The 19,823-nt window shown below is 36.3% G+C and overlaps 1 protein-coding gene and 3 long non-coding RNA genes across 4 annotated transcripts in view; 1 reads left to right on the forward strand and 3 right to left on the reverse strand.

Annotated features, from left to right (window-relative positions):
- The window catches only part of LOC115440541 (titin), an 87,693-nt gene that overhangs the window by 41,165 nt on the left and 26,705 nt on the right, over positions 1–19,823 (forward strand). The window lies entirely within an intron of this gene.
- On the reverse strand, positions 4,219–4,958 carry LOC115440543. The gene is made up of 2 exons (XR_005113208.1): positions 4,809–4,958; positions 4,219–4,409 (listed from the first exon to the last, which is right to left on the reverse strand). It is a non-coding gene; the product is annotated as an uncharacterized LOC115440543 (long non-coding RNA).
- Positions 9,768–10,683, reverse strand: LOC119190846. Its single transcript, XR_005113206.1, has 2 exons — positions 10,554–10,683; positions 9,768–10,155 (listed from the first exon to the last, which is right to left on the reverse strand). It is a non-coding gene; the product is annotated as an uncharacterized LOC119190846 (long non-coding RNA).
- LOC115440542 lies at positions 15,146–16,508 on the reverse strand. The gene is made up of 2 exons (XR_005113207.1): positions 16,372–16,508; positions 15,146–15,968 (listed from the first exon to the last, which is right to left on the reverse strand). It is a non-coding gene; the product is annotated as an uncharacterized LOC115440542 (long non-coding RNA).

The following is a 19,823-nucleotide window of genomic DNA, read 5'->3' on the forward strand; positions in this document are numbered from 1 at the left end:
GGATATTCACTAGCGTCTCAGAACAATGACAAGCATAGAAGTAACACTATGACATTTGAGTGTACTCTGTCTTAGACAGCAAGACATTTAATTGTGTTATGATGCCTTCTGATATCTTATCGATATCGATAGATGCTTTGTCTATCGGCTATGGTAAATTCACAGACCTGCTAAAATAAACACTTTTCAGTCAATCAACTACAAACCGTTGCAAATTGCTATTTTAGATAAAGGCTAAAAAAAAGATATCAAAATCCTGATTTGGTATTCAAGTACCAAAAGAAGTCTGGGTATATAAAAGCACTCGTTAAGAAGCTGTTAAATTACAATAAACTATAGAACTACCGGCTTTCTTTCGAGCTAAATTTTGTTCAATTTTCATTCGTTATTTACAGCAGTTTCCATGCCTTCCGAAACGTCATTCTAACAAAATGGTCAAGCATTTAGATTATTAAATTAAGAAAATGTTACAAATTTCGGAAAGAATGGAAACCGCTGTAACAAACAAGAAATCGGCCGGAATTTCGTTTAGGAGGAAGCCAGTACGCCTTCTGTTCTTTTCTGACTCTCTTAGGGATTAAAAAGATACCCAAGTGTGTGTGATTTGACAGAAGCTACTAAAATGGGACAGTAAAATTAAAACACAGCGGTATCATTCATGTCACATATGTTTGATAACTTATTTCAATGTTAATAAAACTTTGTCGAAATGCTTAGAACAAACACGGTGCTGTTTTTTCCAATGCCAATTGGGACGAGCTATGGAAACGATCCATTTTTGCCTCATAGCATCAACTGTGGGGAATCTGCAATGAAACACATTGTATGAGACACACTATGAAAATCAGATAGTTTCCTCAACCCCCAGCCTTCGCGCACGGTTTCCAAGTGGCTTTTACCACTACACCACCGTATATTGAAAGTAAAGGCAAGTTATGCAAAATAGTAAACTAAAATATGTTATCGACAGAATATGCAGCACAACACTATTGAACACGACTACGTAAAATGGGAAAAATGAAAAATACTTAATAATTACTGTATCGAATGGCCAACAGCAGATTATAATATGACTACAGCATAATAAAGATTAATTAATCATACTTTTTGCACTTATGTACAGGGCTTAAGCAAATATATTAAGTTTTTTGTTTACTCACCGATGGAAGCTGATGATTTCAGTTTCATTTTCTTTTACGAGAAGAATGAGATTTACACCCCACAATGACGCAGACCATTGCTTGTTCGTAGGGCTATATTATACTTAAACAGCACTGTGTATTTATTAAAATTAACAACAAAAATATTACAAAACATGTAGCCACTTTTGAAAAGCACGCGCTGAAGTATAACGTAACTAAATTGTGTGGGCGCGTTTGTGACATTGTTTTGAGGTTGGCAAGTTGGAACATTTGACATTTTATTTGCTTTTTAATTCGGCATCATAAAGAGGACCAAAGGTAACCATTTGATAATTTTAAAGTGTACGCAAGCCGAACTTAGCAACATAATATTTGTCTCGTTCTTTTCAACGGTTTTGGCCTATTTGAAAAAAAAGGATAAGTATATGAGGGTAATTTAGATTCCTTCTGTGCTTGTTCTTTGTCTGAGAATGACAAGCATAGAAATTATACGAAAAGTTTCAAAAATTAAAAAAAATATTTTACAGAGAGAATAACACCGGAGGACGATCAAACCACGGCCTTTTCTGGAGATCTATAAAACAGAACACTTAAAATTTCCGAATGAAGCGGTACAGCGACATAAGAACGAAGGGGTCGTCGAATCATATAAATAGTTAAAATCCATCTAGCTACCAGGGATGACGAGAACACTAGCCTAATATAATGAATAGTCTGTAGTGGAAGGGTAGAAAGCCTCTATGTGCGTTAGCACTGCAAATCACACACACGAGTATAAGTATTGCGATTTAGTTATACACGTATTTGTATCTCAAATATTATTGGCAACCGATCGGTTTTTAATGCATACAAATTCGCGACAATTCGACTGGGAATGCATAGCTACAGAAGAGCCTTTCTGGAAACTCTCCTTCGTGTGCGTAATATGTTAAAGCCCCCAAAACCCCCACAGCGGGTGGTTCTATGGTATGAGGAATGAGAAGATCTCACCCATCGAGTTTCACCACCGTAATCGTTGCCTAGCAACACCACACGAGATATATGCATAGTTAGATAGATAGCTATCCAAACCAATCAGGAGCCCAAATACGCGCTTTGGTTACTAGGAACGCATAACTAAAAGAAGATTTCTTTTGTATTTTAGACGTTATTGTCACAACAGTCTTTGTCTTCTTCATCTTTGTACTAGAGACTTTCCGGCCCTCACACTACAACTCCTGTAAGCGAGGATCAGCATTGGCACGTATTTTATGAGACCGAGCAGTGAAGCTCGTCGAGTCTCAGGGAAAGCTAATTTGTCATTATCCCGCAACGAAGTTAATCAAATAGAAAGATAGGGAGGAGTTGAAAATATTAATTTTCCACTTCCCTCCATAACAAAGAGAGATTCATCTTTGTACTAAACTTAAAAATGTTTTTTATTCTGTGGGTCTATTTTGATAAAATAAAAACTAAGTATTACTCAAAATAAAACTTCACAATATTATTCCGTAATAAGGTTTTAAATCCAATTAGTGCCTTTTGAGTTATACGCGCACAAATTAGGAAGATCTACGATTTTATTGCAATACTAGATGACCCGATGAACTTCAAATAACCTAAAATTTATTTGTTGTAAAATTTATTATAAGTAGCTGTTGCCCGCGACATCATTTGCGTAAACTACAAAAATAATTTGAAGGATTATGGTAAAACTTATTACCTAAACATTTTACTTTTGTTGTAACGCTGTGACACCATATGACGTAGGCTTTATACCAAGACTGAGTATTCCGTAGTCGTAGTTTTTTATTATCTCATTTTATACCTTTTGTGTGTAATTCTATATATTTTTATATATATTATTGGCTGTCAAATTGACCCCTGTCGATAAATAAAATATAGGATATAAGTTCTCATGATATATTTTATGTGTATCTATGTACAACATGGTAAAATAAATTAAGCGTATTATAATATCGAAAGATGACATTCTTATTCAGATTAAACTTTAATAATAACAGAATACCTCTTTTACTCTTATTATTTTTAAAACCACTCAAAGTGTTCAGAAAACGAGGAGAAGAGAACCCGATACACATATATTATAATGCTAGTCACAGGACTTTTAATACTTTACAATTTAATATTTAAAGCGTTGAAAAATAAAAAAACCTAATTTAACCGTGTCCCTAAATGTAAAATCAAAGACATGAACCCTTTCCTTAAGTTTGCCTTATGTCAATACTTCCCAATAATTGATCCTTATAACGACGTTAGCGAATGATGTATAACAAAAAGTAGTTTAAAAACGGATTGTGTTCTTACAAAATGTTTGGTGAAAGGTTTTTGAAATTTGTGGTCTTAAAAGGACTCAAGCATTTAATAGACCCATAAATTCGTTTGAATCCCTCTAACCAACACGATCGAATTGCCAAAAGTATGCCACCAGAATGTTTTCTAAACATCAGAAAATAAAACAACAGATTTGCCTTAATTATTTATTATTCTAAACGATTACATTGTTCTTATCTACTTATACATTAAGAAGCTAAGTCCAGTGCTCAGTCGGAACATCCCATATCCATCTTATTGAATCAAACATTAATAATATTAATTCTACAAAGATAGATTATTTCTTAAATGATTATATTCTTATACATTAACAATACAAGCATTACATTACTTCACTACTGCCACTTGCCCCACAGTGACTTCATTATTACATATTACACCATTTATATTTCGTCGATTGGAATATAACTGGTCTTATAATACTATTACATACAACCTCGTTGTGTTGCATGCGTTCGTGACTGTCATCATAAACTACAATAGAACAAGCATTACCGTAATATAACAAGAAGAAGCTTTGTTGCGGCTAAAGTATGACTCAGTGGTTAGTGTTGGCTTCAAAGCCATTACATTCACATCTAGTAGATCTCACTCCTTTAGGCCAGCTCCCAGGACTAGTGTTACAATCAGACTGTCTCTGCGGTCCGGGGATAAACTAATACACCGGTAGAGTACACGAATACTGTTGACACTTAAACACAAACGAGCACACGAAATCAAGATGGTATTAAATAAAGATAACTGTAATGTCAACAGTATTTTGGGCCGATTCAAAACTAACAATAAATGAGCAGTAGGTCGCCGGATCGTTTCCCAGTAGAGTGCGTTGGTTACTCGAGGACGAGTATTTCTTCATTGCGTCTCTACTGGCTGCTGGAGGAACTTCTGTGTTCCAGGCGGATGTTGGGTACTGCTTGTAAGGTTGAGAGTTACCTGTAACAATGAGATGAAATATTTAAGGGAAAGGCATTTTTATTTTTTTAATTTTGGGTCATTGGACATTCAATGAATATCATTTTATAGGTATGTTCACTAAACTACTCCTGGGCCCTGGGTGAGCTCGCCAGGCGTCCCTTCACGTTGTACATGCGCGTTGCACAACAATAGTGTCTACCGCCATGTTGGGCACTATCGGTCGTTGGACACTATGACACATTAATGACATACTAATGTGATTCGTATTATAACCATCAGTCCACTATTCTGTTCACTCACGCGTATCACCTCATTTCGCTGGTGGTCTCAAACTGCTGCAGATAGCTGTCCCACCACTCTTCATCACTCACGCCTTAGGTTTCAATATTAGTTGAAGAAAGAAACACGGAGACTGACCTTTTTAATGATAGCGCTGCACATGGGGTGATGTTTGGAGTAAACTTTATTAATTAGGAATGTCCAGCAACAACTCATGCATGAATGCACAAATTGTTGCTGGACACTCCGGAGACACGTCTGGCCCAGGCGCGCGCCTCCGAGGGAAAGAACGACGGAGCCTCGACGTGAGCTAGGGTTCCCAGGTAAAGGATTACAGTTTCAGAAAAAATTTGTATTCACTTCATTTAAATACATTTTTTTTCTAAAAATTTTTTGACTCAATAATAAAGTACTTATCTAAAACAAAAAACTGGGCATGTCGTTCGAATTTATCATCATCATCATCAGCCTTAGGATTTCCACTGCTGAACTTGGCCCGCATCTAGCGTCCTCCTGCTTCTTCTATGAGGTCGTTTCGATTACTAAATATTTTTTGTAAAGCTGTCGTGGTGTCTATACGTTCTTTCTTTTTTCTAAATATTCAGTAGATTGGGACCGTAGAGTACAATTAATTAATGGACATGGGATCACACGAAAAAAATCAGGACATTCTCGGATTTCCCGGCCATCCGGCCACCATAGTGCTCTCTCCCTCACTCTTAGTGAATTAGTTCCCTCTATTAAAGTATTGATCCAGATTTTAAACATAGAGCCTCACGTGTTGACTTGTCTTTAAAGTTTAAACTATGCAAAATAACTACCAAAATGATATGTTAAGTTCTTTTATTTTGTTTAGTAAGTACCTATTCAAATGTAAGAATTTAGGAAATAAATCTTATCCTGCGCAATACGATATGGACGACATCGATAACCTGATGGTATTATTGTAATCTTAATATCCTGACCAGGATGTAGAAAACCCTGCTTGGAGATGCCACTTTTGCTTCATTATTTTAAAGAACATTGTCAGTATAAGAAATGTTAGGTTTGTCCCAAATGATTTTTGTTACGTGAACATGTTAATCTCTTGAAAGTTGCGAAGTATTTTTCTGTATGTTTTGTTATTCGGTGTCTGAACAAGCCTTTTTCACAAGCCGACAAAAAAATTGTCTTTAAGTTGCAATGTGTCAGCCGAGTTCTACACACCACATGTATAGGAAGGACCTGGTGGAAACTATGAAAGATATGGAACTTAATGTCTGATACATATAGGAAGATCATTAAGAGTTGTGGTGTGCAATGAGTTAAAATATGGAACGTTTTTACTTTAAAGCTTAAAGCAACAGAATAAGAGCCTTAACATTTTATTTCTAAATAAGTGAGTTATTTAAAAATAATCATTTTATGTGCATTAAGTATGCAGAACAAATATATACCTGCCTGAGAAAATACCGCATTGCGACAACTTACGCGCAGAATATAATCTCTGCGCAGAAAATACAGAGTAGTTTACGAATGACCGTTTTTATGTTATATTATTCTCATTGTTTTGACAACTATTCGAACTCTGTTGAAACCTACTCTATGCGTATTCACTGCGCAGGCCAATATCCGTGCACCAATCACATATCAGATAGTTTCCGCATTGCGGAACTATTAACGATCCACGCGTCGCAAGATGTAAGGTATAAAATATTGTATAGAATTTGTAAAATGAGCATCCATACGTATATAATACTAGCTTTTGCTCGCGGCTCTGCCCGCATGAAGGAGTTTCCCAGGATAAAGTCCCTGTATGATAAAAGTCCCGCTAAAAATTTTCCCGAGATATTAAATTGCCCATATGTCACTATTTTGGTCATAATGGCTTCCACATAAAAGTTAGATGCTGTCGCGGATTTTTATTTAGAACTATTTGAGACAAACAATCCTACGGTACATCATCTTTGTCTAACTCCAACTGTTTAGGCGGCGTACGCCAAGATAGCAATTTGTTGGTGACTTACATGATAGGTATTGTTATATTATGACCTAATTACACAAAATCATTATAAATTGTAGCCTATGTGTTATTCTCATGTATATATGTCCCGGAAAAATTCTATAGGAATTTCGAAAGTGTGTGTTAAGTCTACCAATCTGCATTAGGCCAGCGTGGTGGACTAAGGCCTAATTCTCTCAGTATCAGAGGAAGCCCGTGTCCAACTGTATATAATACAGGGCTGATATTATTATTATAGAGGGCGAGCGCAGTCGCGAGCACAAGCTAATTCTCCATTACGTTATTATATATGTATACTTCCTGTGTAGTTAATGTTAATCCATACATAACAAATGCTTTATGCGCATGCCCTAGCGGTGGCGTGCACGCAGAGTAGTTTGAGTGAGAACCACCGGATTTTAGAGGTTTTTGATTATTCCTCAGGTATGCAATTTTCGTCACGATGTTTTCCTTCACCGTTAAAGCAAGCGATAATTCACAAAGAATGCATACATATTTTTTTAGAAAAGACAGAGGGGTATGCCCTTGGGATTTGGACCTGCAAACGTACGTCTTTGCACAACCAACTAGGCTATCGCCGCTATAAACATAGCAAATAAAAAAAAAAACATATACAATATACTATTGGGAGTTTTTAAGACACCAATACACAAGAGACACTAAGCGGCAGCAAAACCTTTCAATATATTATCGTTTTTAAGGATTTGACTCATCACCTTACTTATGAACTATGCATATAAGTGGTTGTATGAAAACGAAATGTTCACAGTTAATCTGATATCTATGATTCAATATGTCAACAAAATTTTCTTATACAATAAAAACAACCAAGAAACAGTTTTAAAATAGTAGAAAGCTCTCACAGCAATTACCCTGTATTTGCTGCGCAGGGATTTTGTGTTGCGCACTAAATTGCTGCAATGCAGTAATATTGACTTCAGAAGACATTTGGAGAAACTCTTGGAATGGATTGGTCGAGAGGACAGAGGGAGAGATCACATCACTGTGATGATAATAACATGAAAAATTTCATACATATATGAATGCGCAATACACAGGTACACTCTCTGTTTGTGACTCTCTTAGTCCGGTGAGACGACATTCCGACATGACCGCACAGAGATCAGACGCAGGGCAAAGTGTTTCCAAGGACAGGGGTACACACCGCCAACTTCCTTACTCCGAATTGCGACTATTTGTTTTTTCAGGATGGATAAACCTAGTCACATTTAGTTTGGCTCGACCCGGGATTCGAACCCACGACCTCGGCGCGGTAGTTGTACTCCTACCTCGTACGTACAACGACAACGCCACCGAGGTAGTCGATACATACATACATGCATACATGCATACATACAAAGCATCAAGCCTTTTCCATTTTATTAATGTATATCATAAATAGTATGAGCTCCAAAACTATCAAGGGAGACACCGAACATGTGTTCTTTGTATGCGGATATGTATGATGTAGCAGTTAATATTGCGTTCCTATACATTCCAGAACTTTGTCTTTAAAGCCATAAAGATCATATTTGCGAAGCAAAAGTTAATAATCGACAAAATCGAATGCGAATGCTAACTCTGTTTATTAGAGGAAAGTGCCGCCAGTGTGATCAAATTGTTTTTAGAACCTGCTTTCTTAATATTGTGCGTGCACAGTTTAAGTGGCCATTTTCCGCTAATTACTGTCTCAAAAATATTTTTATGTTCCTCTTGTCTCTTCAGGTAAATTAGAAATTAGTTGAAAGTTTCCCGTAACTAAAGACTTAATCTCTGGTTATTGTAGTTACTGAAGCATGTAAAACCGATAGTTGTAGAGGATGGCATACTCAAAAGGATCAATATCATGTATTGTTAAATCATGTTCTCTCTTCAGCATATTCTCTCCCACCATTACGAAAGCGTAACGTGTACCAATTCCTACTGTATTAACAGTTGGTGTTTTAAATTCTTTCAAAGAATTCATAAGAGCAGCAACCAGGTTATTTTCATTTGCAGTTTCCACTCAGGCAAGTTTTAGAAATCGTTACATTTGTGGATTCGTCTATAAATACACAATATTTTAGTTCACCTACATCTGCATCTACTAATAGCGTAACACATAGAGCCAAAACTTCATTTATAACGTTCGTACATCCAAAATGGACCAATTAAAATAAAGTTACATGCATACTCTTTTTAATTTACTGTCCTTTTTTATTTAAGGCTCAACTGTTGTTAGGCTTAAGGCTTCAATATTTTTTAACACTTTAACATTTATTGTAATAGTCGTACGAATGTTCTTGCATCAAAAATCAATACAAAGAGGGAAATGAGAGTAGTGGAGAATTCATATTTCCAACGCCCTTACTTTATATTTGAATAATGTCATAGCTAGTTAGAGACAGACTCGTGTTCTAAGACGTCGACCGAGCCTCACCGCTCGTGTGATGAAATTTGATTATAGTCTTTTAAGTACTTCTATGAACAACGACTTGTAAAATTATTTCCATCGTTTGCAACATTGACTATTCAAAAAAATTATCTTATTAATTTTCACATTTTGTTTTGTTTTACTCGATTGACCTCTAATACCTTAGAAACTGAATAGTAGTGAGAATGTATTTTTACGTACCATTTAGATGGACAAGTGTATGCCACCAGAATGTTTTCTAAACATCGGAAAATAAAACAACAGATTTGCCTTAATTATTTATTATTCTAAACGATTACATTGTGCTTATCTACTTATACATTAAGAAGCTAAGTCCAGTGCTCAGTCGGAACATCCCATATCCATCCATATTATTGAATCAAACATTAATAATATTAATTCTACAAAGATAGATTATTTCTTAAATGATTATATTCTTATACATTAACAATACAAGCATTACATTACTTCACTACTGCCACTTGCCCCACAGTGACTTCATTATTACATATTACACCATTTATATTTCGTCGATTGGAATATAACTGGTCTTATAATACTATTACATACAACCTCGTTGTGTTGCATGCGTTCGTGACTGTCATCATAAACTACAATAGAACAAGTATTACCGTAATATAACAAGAAGAAGCTTTGTTGCGGCTAAAGTATGACTCAGTGGTTAGTGTTGGCTTCAAAGCCATTACATTCACATCTAGTAGATCTCACTCCTTTAGGCCAGCTCCCAGGACTAGTGTTACAATCAGACTGTCCCTGCGGTCCGGGGATAAACTAATACACCGGTAGAGTACACGAATACTGTTGACACTTAAACACAAGCGAGAACAAGAACTCAAGATGGTATTAAATAAAAATAACTGTAATGTCAACAGTATTTTGGGCCGATTCAAAAATAACAATAAATGTGCAGTAGGTCGCCGGATCGTTTTCCAGTAGAGTGTGTTGGTTACTCGAGGACGAGTATTTCTTCACTGCGTCTCTACTGGCTGCTGGAGGAACTTCTGTTTTCCAGGCGGAAGTTGAGTACTGCTTGTAAGGTTGAGAGTAACCTGTAACAATGACAGGAAATATTTAAGGAAAAGGCATTTTTATTTATTTTTTTTGGATCATCGGACGTTCAATGAATATAATTTTTTAGGTATGTTCACTAAACTACTCCTGGGCCCTGGGTGAGCTCGCGAGGCGTCCCTTCACGTTGCACATGCGCGTTGCACAACAATAGTGTCTACCGCCATGTTGGGCACTATCGGTCGTTGGACACTATGACACATTAATGACATACTAATGTGATTCGTATTATAACCATCAGTCCACTATTCTGTTCACTCACGCGTATCACCTCATTCCGCTGGTGGTCTCAAACTGCTGCAGATAGCTGTCCCACCACTCTTCATTACTCACGCCTGAGCCTTTAATATTAGTTGAAGAAAGGAACACGGAGACTGACCTTTTTAATGATAGCGCTGCACATGGGGTGATGTTTGGAGTAAACTTTATTAATTAGGAATGTCCAGCAACAACTCATGCATGAATGCACAAATTGTTGCTGGACACTCCGGAGACACGTCCGGCCCAGGCGGCGGCTCCGAGGGAAAGAACGACGGAGCCTCGACGTGAGCTAGGGATCCCAGGTAATGGATTCAGGAACAATTTTGTATTTACTTCAAACGGAATTTAAATACAAATCGTTTCTCGGATTTTTGTGACCCTATTATAAAGTACTTATCTATAACAGAACTGGGCATCTCGTTCCGATTACTAAACATTTTTTTGTAAAGCAGTCGTAGTGTCTATACGTTCTTTCTTTTTTCAAAATATTTAGTAGGTTAGGTCCGTAAAGTACAATTAATTAGGGGACATCGGACCACAAAAAAATCAGTAGTGCTCTCTCCCTCTCTCTTAGTGAATTAGTTCCCTCTGTTAAAGTATTGATCCAGATTTTAAATGTACAGACTAGTACGTACCTATTCAAATGTATGCATTTTGGAAATAAGTGTTATCCTGCGCAATACGATATGGACGACATCGATAACCTGATGGTATTATTGTAATCTTAATATCCTGACCAGGATGTAGAAAACCCTGCTTGGAGACGCCACTTTTGCTTCATAATTTTAAAGTAATTTTGTCAGTTTAAGAAATGTTAGGTTTGTCCCAAACGATTTTTGTTACGTTAACATGTTAATCTCTTGAAAGTTGCGAAGTATTTTTCTGTATGTTTTGTTATTCGGTGTCTGAACAAGCCTTTTTCACAAGCCGACAAAAGAATTGTCTTTAAGTTGCAATGTGTCAGGCGAGTTCTACACACCAAATGTATAGGACCTGATGGAAACTATGAAAGATATAGAACTTAATGCCTGATACATTTGGGAGGATCATCAAGAGTTGTGATCTGCAATGAATTAAAATATGGAACGTGTTTATTTTAAAACTTGTAGCAGCAGAATAAGAGCCCCAACATTTCAACATTTGTTTTTAAATATGAGAGTTATTTAAAAAATCATTTTATGTGCATTAAGTATGCAGAACAAATATATACCTGCCTGAGAAAATACCGCATTGCGGCAATTTAAGCGCAGAATAAAATCTCTGCGCAGAAAATACAGAGTAGTTTATGAATGACCATTTTATGTTATATTATTCTCATTGATTTGACAACTATGCAAACTCTGTTCAAACCTACTCTATGCGTATTCACTGCGCAGGCCAATATCCGTGCACCAATCACATATCAGATAGTTTCCGCATTGCGGAATTATTAACGATCCACGCGTCGCAAGACGTAAGGTACAAAATATTCTACTGAATTTATTAAAATGAGCATCCATACGTATATAATACTAGCTTTTGCTCGCGGCTCTGCCTGCGTGAAGGAGTTTTCCGGGATAAAGTCCCCTGTATGATAAAAGTCCCGCTACATATTTTCCCGGGATATAAAATAGCCCATAACCCTCCCAGGGTCAACTATCTCCATACGAAACTTCATAAAAATCCGTTCAGTAGATTTTGAGAAAATCGATAATCTTTACGACGGTCCATTCAAATCAGTTACTTAGTGTAAAAGACAAAGTTTATCTATATTAAATACTTAAAGCGATAAATGTATTTATTTTGATAAGATTATAATAAATATTCTAAAATATATATTGTAAAAAAAGTTTCCGATTCAATTATATTTATGGCTCACCATTTCGATCATAGTGTCTTCCACATAAAAGGTAGATATGCTGTCGCGGACTTTTATTTAGAACTATTTGAGACAAACAATTCTACGGTACATCATCTTTGTCTAACTCCAACGGTTTAGGCGACGTACGGCAAGATAGCAATTTTTTAACTTTTTTGATATGTATGTATGCTGGACCGAATTACACAAAACCGTTACAAATTTGTAGCCTATGTGTTATTCTGATGTATATATGTTTCGAAAAATTTCATTTTTCGCCACTGGTCCGCATTTTCAAAACCCAAGGGCACACACCTCTGACGTTTCTAAAATGATGTATGTATTCTTTGTGAATTATCACTTGCTTTAATAGGTGAAGGAAAACATCATGAGGAAACCTGCACATCTGAGAAGATCTCTATAGGAAATTCGAAGGTGTGTGTTAAGTCTACCAATCTGCACTAGGCCAGCGTGATGGACTAAGGCCTAATTCTCTCAGTATCAGAGAAAGCCCGTGCCCAACTGTATATAATACAGGGCTGATATTATTATTATAGAGGGCGAGCGCAGCCGCGAGCACAAGCTAATTCTTCATTACGTTATTATATATGTATACTTCCTGTGTAGTGTATGCCCTAGCGGTGGCGTGCACGCAGAGTAGTTTGAGAGAGAGCCACCGGATTTTAGAGGTTTTTGATTATTTCTCAGGTATGCAGGTTTCCTCACAATGTTTTCCTTTACCTTTAAAGCAAGCGATATTCACAAAGAATGCAAACATAATTTTTTAGAAAAGTCAGAGTTTTATGCCCTTGAAATTTGAACCTGCAGACATTCGTCTCGGCAGCCAGTTCCACAACCAACTAGAATATCGCCGCTATAAACATGACAAATAAAAAAAAAATCATATACAATATATTATTTGGTGTTAGAGCCTTTAAGACAGTATTACACAAGAGACACTAAGCGGCAGCAACAAGCTGTCAATATATTATCGTTTTTAAGGATTTGACTCATCACCTTACTTATGAACTATGCATATAAGTGGTTGTATGAAAACGAAATGTTCACAGTTAATCTGATATCTATGATTCAATATGTCAACAACATTTTCTTATACAATAAAAACAACCAAGAAACAGTTTTAAAATAGTAGAAAGCTCTCACAGCAATTACCCTGTATTTGCTGCGCAGGGATTTTGTTTTGCGCACTAAATTGCTGCAATGCAGTAATATTGACTTCAGAAGACATTTGGAGAAACTCTTGGAATGGATTGGTCGAGAGGACAGAGGGAGAGATCACATCACGCACAGAGATCAGACGCAGGGCAAAGTGTTTCCAAGGACAGGGGTACACACCGCCAACTTCCTTACTCCGAATTGCGACTGAGTATTTGTTTTTTCAGGATGGATAAACCTAGTCACATTTAGTTTGGCTCGACCCGGGATTCGAACCCACGACCTCGGCGCGGTAGTTGTACTCCTACCTCGTACGTACAACGACAACGCCACCGAGGTAGTCGATACATACATACATGCATACATGCATACATACAAAGCATCAAGCCTTTTCCATTTTATTAATGTATATCATAAATAGTATGAGCTCCAAAACTATCAAGGGAGACACCGAACATGTGTTCTTTGTATGCGGATCTGTATGATGTAGCAGTTAATATTGCGTTCCTATTCATTCCAGAACTTTGTCTTTAAAGCCATAAAGATCATATTTGCGAAGCAAAAGTTTATAATCGACAAAATCGAATGCGAATGCTAACTCTGTTTATTAGACGAAAGTGCCGCCAGTGTGATCAACTTGTTTTTAGAACCTGCTTTCTTAATATTGTGCGTGCACAGTTTAAGTGGCCATTTTCCGCTAATTACTGTCTCAAAAATATTTTTATGTTCCTCTTGTCTCTTCAGGTAAATTAGAAATTAGTTGAAAGTTTCCCGTAACTAAAGAATTTGTTTCTGGTTATGGTAGTTACTGAAGCATGTAAAACCGATAGTTGTAGAGGGTGGCATACTCAAAAGGATCAATATCATGTATTGTTAAATCATGTTCTCTCTTCAGCATATTCTCTCCCACCATTACGAAAGCGTTACGTGTACCAATTCCTACTGTATTAACAGTTGGTGTTTTAAATTCTTTCAAAGAATTCATAAGAACAGTAACCAGGTTATTTTCATTTGCAGTTTCCACTCAGACAAGTTTTAGAAATCGTTACATTTATGGATTCGTCTATAAATACACAATATTTTAGTTCACCTACATCTGCACCTACTAATAGCGTAACACATAGAGCCAAAACTTCATTTATAACATTCGTACATACAAAATGGACCAATTAAAATAAAGTTACATGCATATTCTTTTTAATTTACTGTCTTTTTTTATTTAAAGCTCAACTGTTGTTAGGCTTAAGGCTTCAATATTTTTTAACACTTTAACATTTATTGTAATAGTCGTACGAATGTTCTTGCATCAAAAATCAATACAAAGAGGGACATGAGAGAAGTGGAGAATTCATATTTCCAACGCCCTGACTTTATATTTGAATAATGTCGTAGCTAGTTAGAGACAGACTCGTGTTCTAAGACGTCGGCCGAGCCTCACCGCTCGTGTCATGAAATGTGGTTATAGTCTTTTAAGTACTTCTATGAACAACGACTTGTCAAATTATTTCCATCGTTTGCAACATTGACTATTTAAAAAAATTATCTTTTTAATTTTCAGATTTTGTTTTGTTTTACTCGATTGACCTCTAATACCTTAGAAACTGAATAGTAGTGAGTATGTATTTTTACGTACCATTTAGATGGACAAGTGTATGCCACCAGAATGTTTTCTAAACATCGGAAAATAAAACATCGGATTTGCCTTAATTATTTATTATTCTAAACGATTACATTGTTCTTATCTACGTATACATTAAGAAGCTAAGCCCAGTGCTCAGTCGGAACATCCCATATCCATCCATATTATTGAATCAAACATTAATAATATTAATTCTACACAGATAGATTATTTGTTGAATGATTATATTCTTATACATTAACAATACAAGCATTACATTACTTCACTACTGCCACTTGCCCCACAGTGACTCCATTATTAGCTTAAAGTATTGATTTACATATTACACCATTTATATTTCGTCGATTGGAATATAACTGGTCTTATAATACTATTACATACAACCTCGTTGTGTTGCATGCGTTCGTGACTGTCATCATAAACTACAATAGAACAAGCGTTACTGTAATATAACAAGAAGAAGCTTTGTTGCGGCTAAAGTATGACTCAGTGGTTAGTGTTGGCTTCAAAGCCATTACATTCACATCTAGTAGATCTCACTCCTTTAGGCCAGCTCCCAGGACTAGTGTTACAATCAGACTGTCCCTACGGTCCGGGGATAAACTAATACACCGGTAGAGTACACGAATACTGTTGACACTTAAACACAAGCGAGAATACGAACTCAAGATGGTATTAAATAAAAATATCTGTAATGTCAGCAGTATTTTGGGCCGATTCAAAACTAACAATAAATGTGCAGTAGGTCGCCGGATCGTTTCCCAGTAGAGTGCGTTGGTTACTCGAGGACGAGTATTTCTTCACTGCGTCTCTATTGGCTGCTGGAGGAACTTCTGTGTTCCAGGCGGAAGATGAGTACTGCTTGTAAGGTTGAGAGTAACCTGTAACAATGAGAGGAAATATTTAAGGAAAAGGCATTTTTATTTAATTTTTTTTTGGGTCATCGGACATTCAATGAATATCATTTTTTAGGTATGTTCACTAAACTACTCCTGGGCCCTGGGTGAGCTCACGAGGCGTCCCTTCATATTGCACATGCGCGTTGTGCACCAATAGTGTCTACCGCCATGTTGAAGGGCACTATCGGTCGCTGGACACTATGACATGTTAATGACATACTAATGTGATTCGTATTATAACCATCAGTCCACTATTCGGTTCAATCTCGCGTGTCACCACATTCCGCTGGTGGTCTCAAACTGCTGCAGATAGCTGTCCCACCACTCTTCATCACTCACGCCTTAGTTTTCAATATTAGTTGAAGAAAGAAACACGGAGACTGACCTTTTTAATGAAAGCGCTGCACATGGGGTGATGATTGGAGTAAACTTTATTAATTAGGAATGTCCAGCAACAACGCATGCATGAATGCACAGATTGTTGCTGGACACTCCGGAGACACGTCCGGCCCAGGCGCGCGCCTCCGAGGGAAAGAACGACGGAGCCTCGACGTGAGCTAGGGTTCCCAGGTAAAGGATTACAGGTTCAGGAACAATTTTGTATTCACTTCGTTGTCATTTACATACAAATTGTGAAATTGTGCCAACGTTTTGACTCAATAATAAAGTATTTATCTAAAGCTTAAAATTGGGCATCTCGTTCTGATTACTAAAAATTTTTTTGTAAAGATGTCGTGGCTTCTACACGTTCTTTCTGTTTTCTAAATATACAGGAATTCGGGACAAAAGCACAATTAGTAAGTGGAAATGAGATTAATCGAAAAAATTCAGGACATTCTCGGATTTCCCGGCCATCTGGCAACCATAGTGCTCTCTCCCTCTCACTTAGTGAATTAGTTCCCTCTGTTAAAGTATTGATCCAGATTTTAATGGGAGATACGACTTCATTTCTGCTCGTAATATAAAAACATAGAGCCTCACATATTGACTTGTCTTTAAACTGTGCAAAATAACTACCTAAATGATATGTTAAGTTGTTTTACTTTGTTTAGTAAGTACCTATTCAAATGTATGCATTTTGGAAATAAGTGTTATCCTGCGCAATACGATATGGACGACATCGATAACCTGATGATATTATTGTAATCTTAATATCCTGACCAGGATGTAGAAAACCCTGCTTGGGGACGCCACTTTTGCTTCATAATTTTAAAGAACGTTGTCAGTATAAGAAATGTTAGGTTTGTCCCAAACGGTTACAGTTACGTGAACATGTTAATCTCTTGAAAGTTGCGAAGTATTTTACTGTATTTTATGTTATTCGGTGACTGAACAAGCCCTTTTTACAAGCCCACAAAAATATTGTCTTTAAGTTGCAATGTGTCAGGCGAGTTCTAAACACCACATGTATAGGACCTGGTGGAAACTATGATAGATACGGAACTTAATTAATAGGAAAATCATTAAGAGTTGTGATCTGCAATGAGTTTAAATATGGAATGTGTTTATTTACAACTTGTAGTAGCAAACGACGAACCCTGACATTTCTATATTCTTTATTTAAATATGAGAGCTATTTAAAAAAATCATTTTATGTGCATTAAGTATGCAGAACAAGTATATACCTGCCTGAGGAAATACCGCATTGCGGCAATTTAAGCGCAGAATAAAATCTCTGCGCAGAAAATACAGAGTAGTTTACGAATGACTATTATTATATTACATTATTCTCATTGAGTTGACAACTATGCGAACTCTGTTGAAACCTGCTCTATGCGTATTCACTGCGCAGGCCAATATCCGTGCACCAATCACATATCAGATAGTTTCCGCATTGCGGAATTATTAACGATCCACGCGTCGCAAGACATAAGGTACAAATCATTCTATAGAATCTATGAAAATGAGCATCTATACGTATATATTCAAAAGTAATTGTGTTTGTTACGCTTCCATAGCTGAACCACTGGACTGATTTCGATGAAATTTGACATAACCATACTTTGTTTATAATGTTGATACACTTTGTACGTTGTAACTGCATGTTTTTGTCTTATCGTTTGAAAACAACTTTTTACACGGTGTGCTAAAGCGATCTTGAGTAATGTTAGGTAATATATAAAGAACATCTTTAGCTCTGCTCAATATTTTAAATGGTTTTTTGGACAATTGTCACAGTAAAGTAGTTTGTTTGTTTTTTCAATCATTTTTTTGTTTATTCTATTTCGTTTCTGAATATATTTTAATATAGATAAATTAGCATTGAATTCGGTAACACATCAATGACACCTTGCCATTCCCAAGTTTCTAAGAACTGTGAGTCAACCATAAAAAGAATTTACCAAATTTTGTTCAATCCATACCATGAAACACGATTTATCAGAAATCGGTCCCGTAAATTGGCAAGTAACATTCCTTTCGCTCTATAGGCTAATATAAAGTACTCCGTTCAATTGAAATAACGCTTCATTGTCGGCATTTTAACAAATAATCCAAATTCATATTTGTCCTTAAAAGTCTAAGTTCATGAACATTGATTTATTGCAATTATTTTGATGTATTACAGCACTGACTTCGTTATTATAGCCTTTCCAGTGCGTAGGCATAGGACAAAAAAGGCCGCTGTGTTAAGTCAATGTTCAGATACAACTTCACATCAGTCGGTTATCAAACTAAAGAAGCTTGTGACAGAGAAAAATATTAAATTGCCAATATGTGGCCTCATACTATTGTATGTGAATACTTATGTCAGTCTCGCGTAAATAGCTAAACTTGAGCTGCGTTGGTATAGAAAATAGATGCGCAGGCGCAACGGAGTCGGAGTGGACATACTGTCAGGCGAGAATGTGGGTATTTATAATTCTATGTAGCATGTTAGGTTAGCCGAAGGTCCTGTTTAAGGAGGCTATTCAGTGTTTAATCATTGTTCCAAATACCTATATACTATACAGGGTCATTGTGACATTGCGTTACTAAATGGAAACACATATTCGTCTTTACCTTTGCTGCTGTTGTTGCTTTTTATTAATATTTATTTTGTTCGAAACTTGCACTTTTTTATTTTACGTGCACGACTCAAATAAATGATTGCAGTGTTATTTCCAAATAGATAAGTATGTAATGGCATGTAGAAACGCAATTTCAAAATGACCCTGTATGAAATAAAAAATATATCACCAAATTTTTACTGCAATTTTGACATCTTGGTATTTTTCCCTGCACAAGTCAGATCCATCTACTGAAGATACATGTTGTATACTGGGTAATGTAGCTAGAAATAGTATATAACAAGAACTTTGCTTATAATTATAGATATTCATGCACATATTCATTGCGCAGAACAAAAGCCTGCGCAACAAATGCAACAGAAATACCGCAATGCGGATAATTTAACGATCTCCGCTGCAACTGTACGGGCGATGTTACCGAACCTATAATGTTCTAGAAATTTCGATGACGTCGTAAGTTATGTGATACTTGCATAGTATATTTCCGATTTTATTGTACTATAGCTGTTTAAGAGCTAGAGTAATCAAACCTTTTTTTTTACTTTTTATTACTCAATATTCCTGAAATTATAGTAGTAATTAGTAATTTTTTTATGTGAATTTTGTAGTCGCCATAAAGGCGGATTCAACGTAGCATATTTTGCTGGTTATAGGACCAGCTTTACTCATTTCGTTGTCGGCATGGCCCTGGATCCTTATCCCAAAGCCTATGCACACATTCTATTGCTATTTTATTTTTCATTCTATTATTTTAGCATTACAGCTAGATTAAACAAAGATAGCGGAATATGAATGTGGCAAGACAATTTAAAAGCGTTCACAAATAGAA

Source organism: Manduca sexta, chromosome 27 (genome assembly GCF_014839805.1).
Source record: "Manduca sexta isolate Smith_Timp_Sample1 chromosome 27, JHU_Msex_v1.0, whole genome shotgun sequence".
Lineage (NCBI taxonomy): Eukaryota > Metazoa > Arthropoda > Insecta > Lepidoptera > Sphingidae > Manduca > Manduca sexta.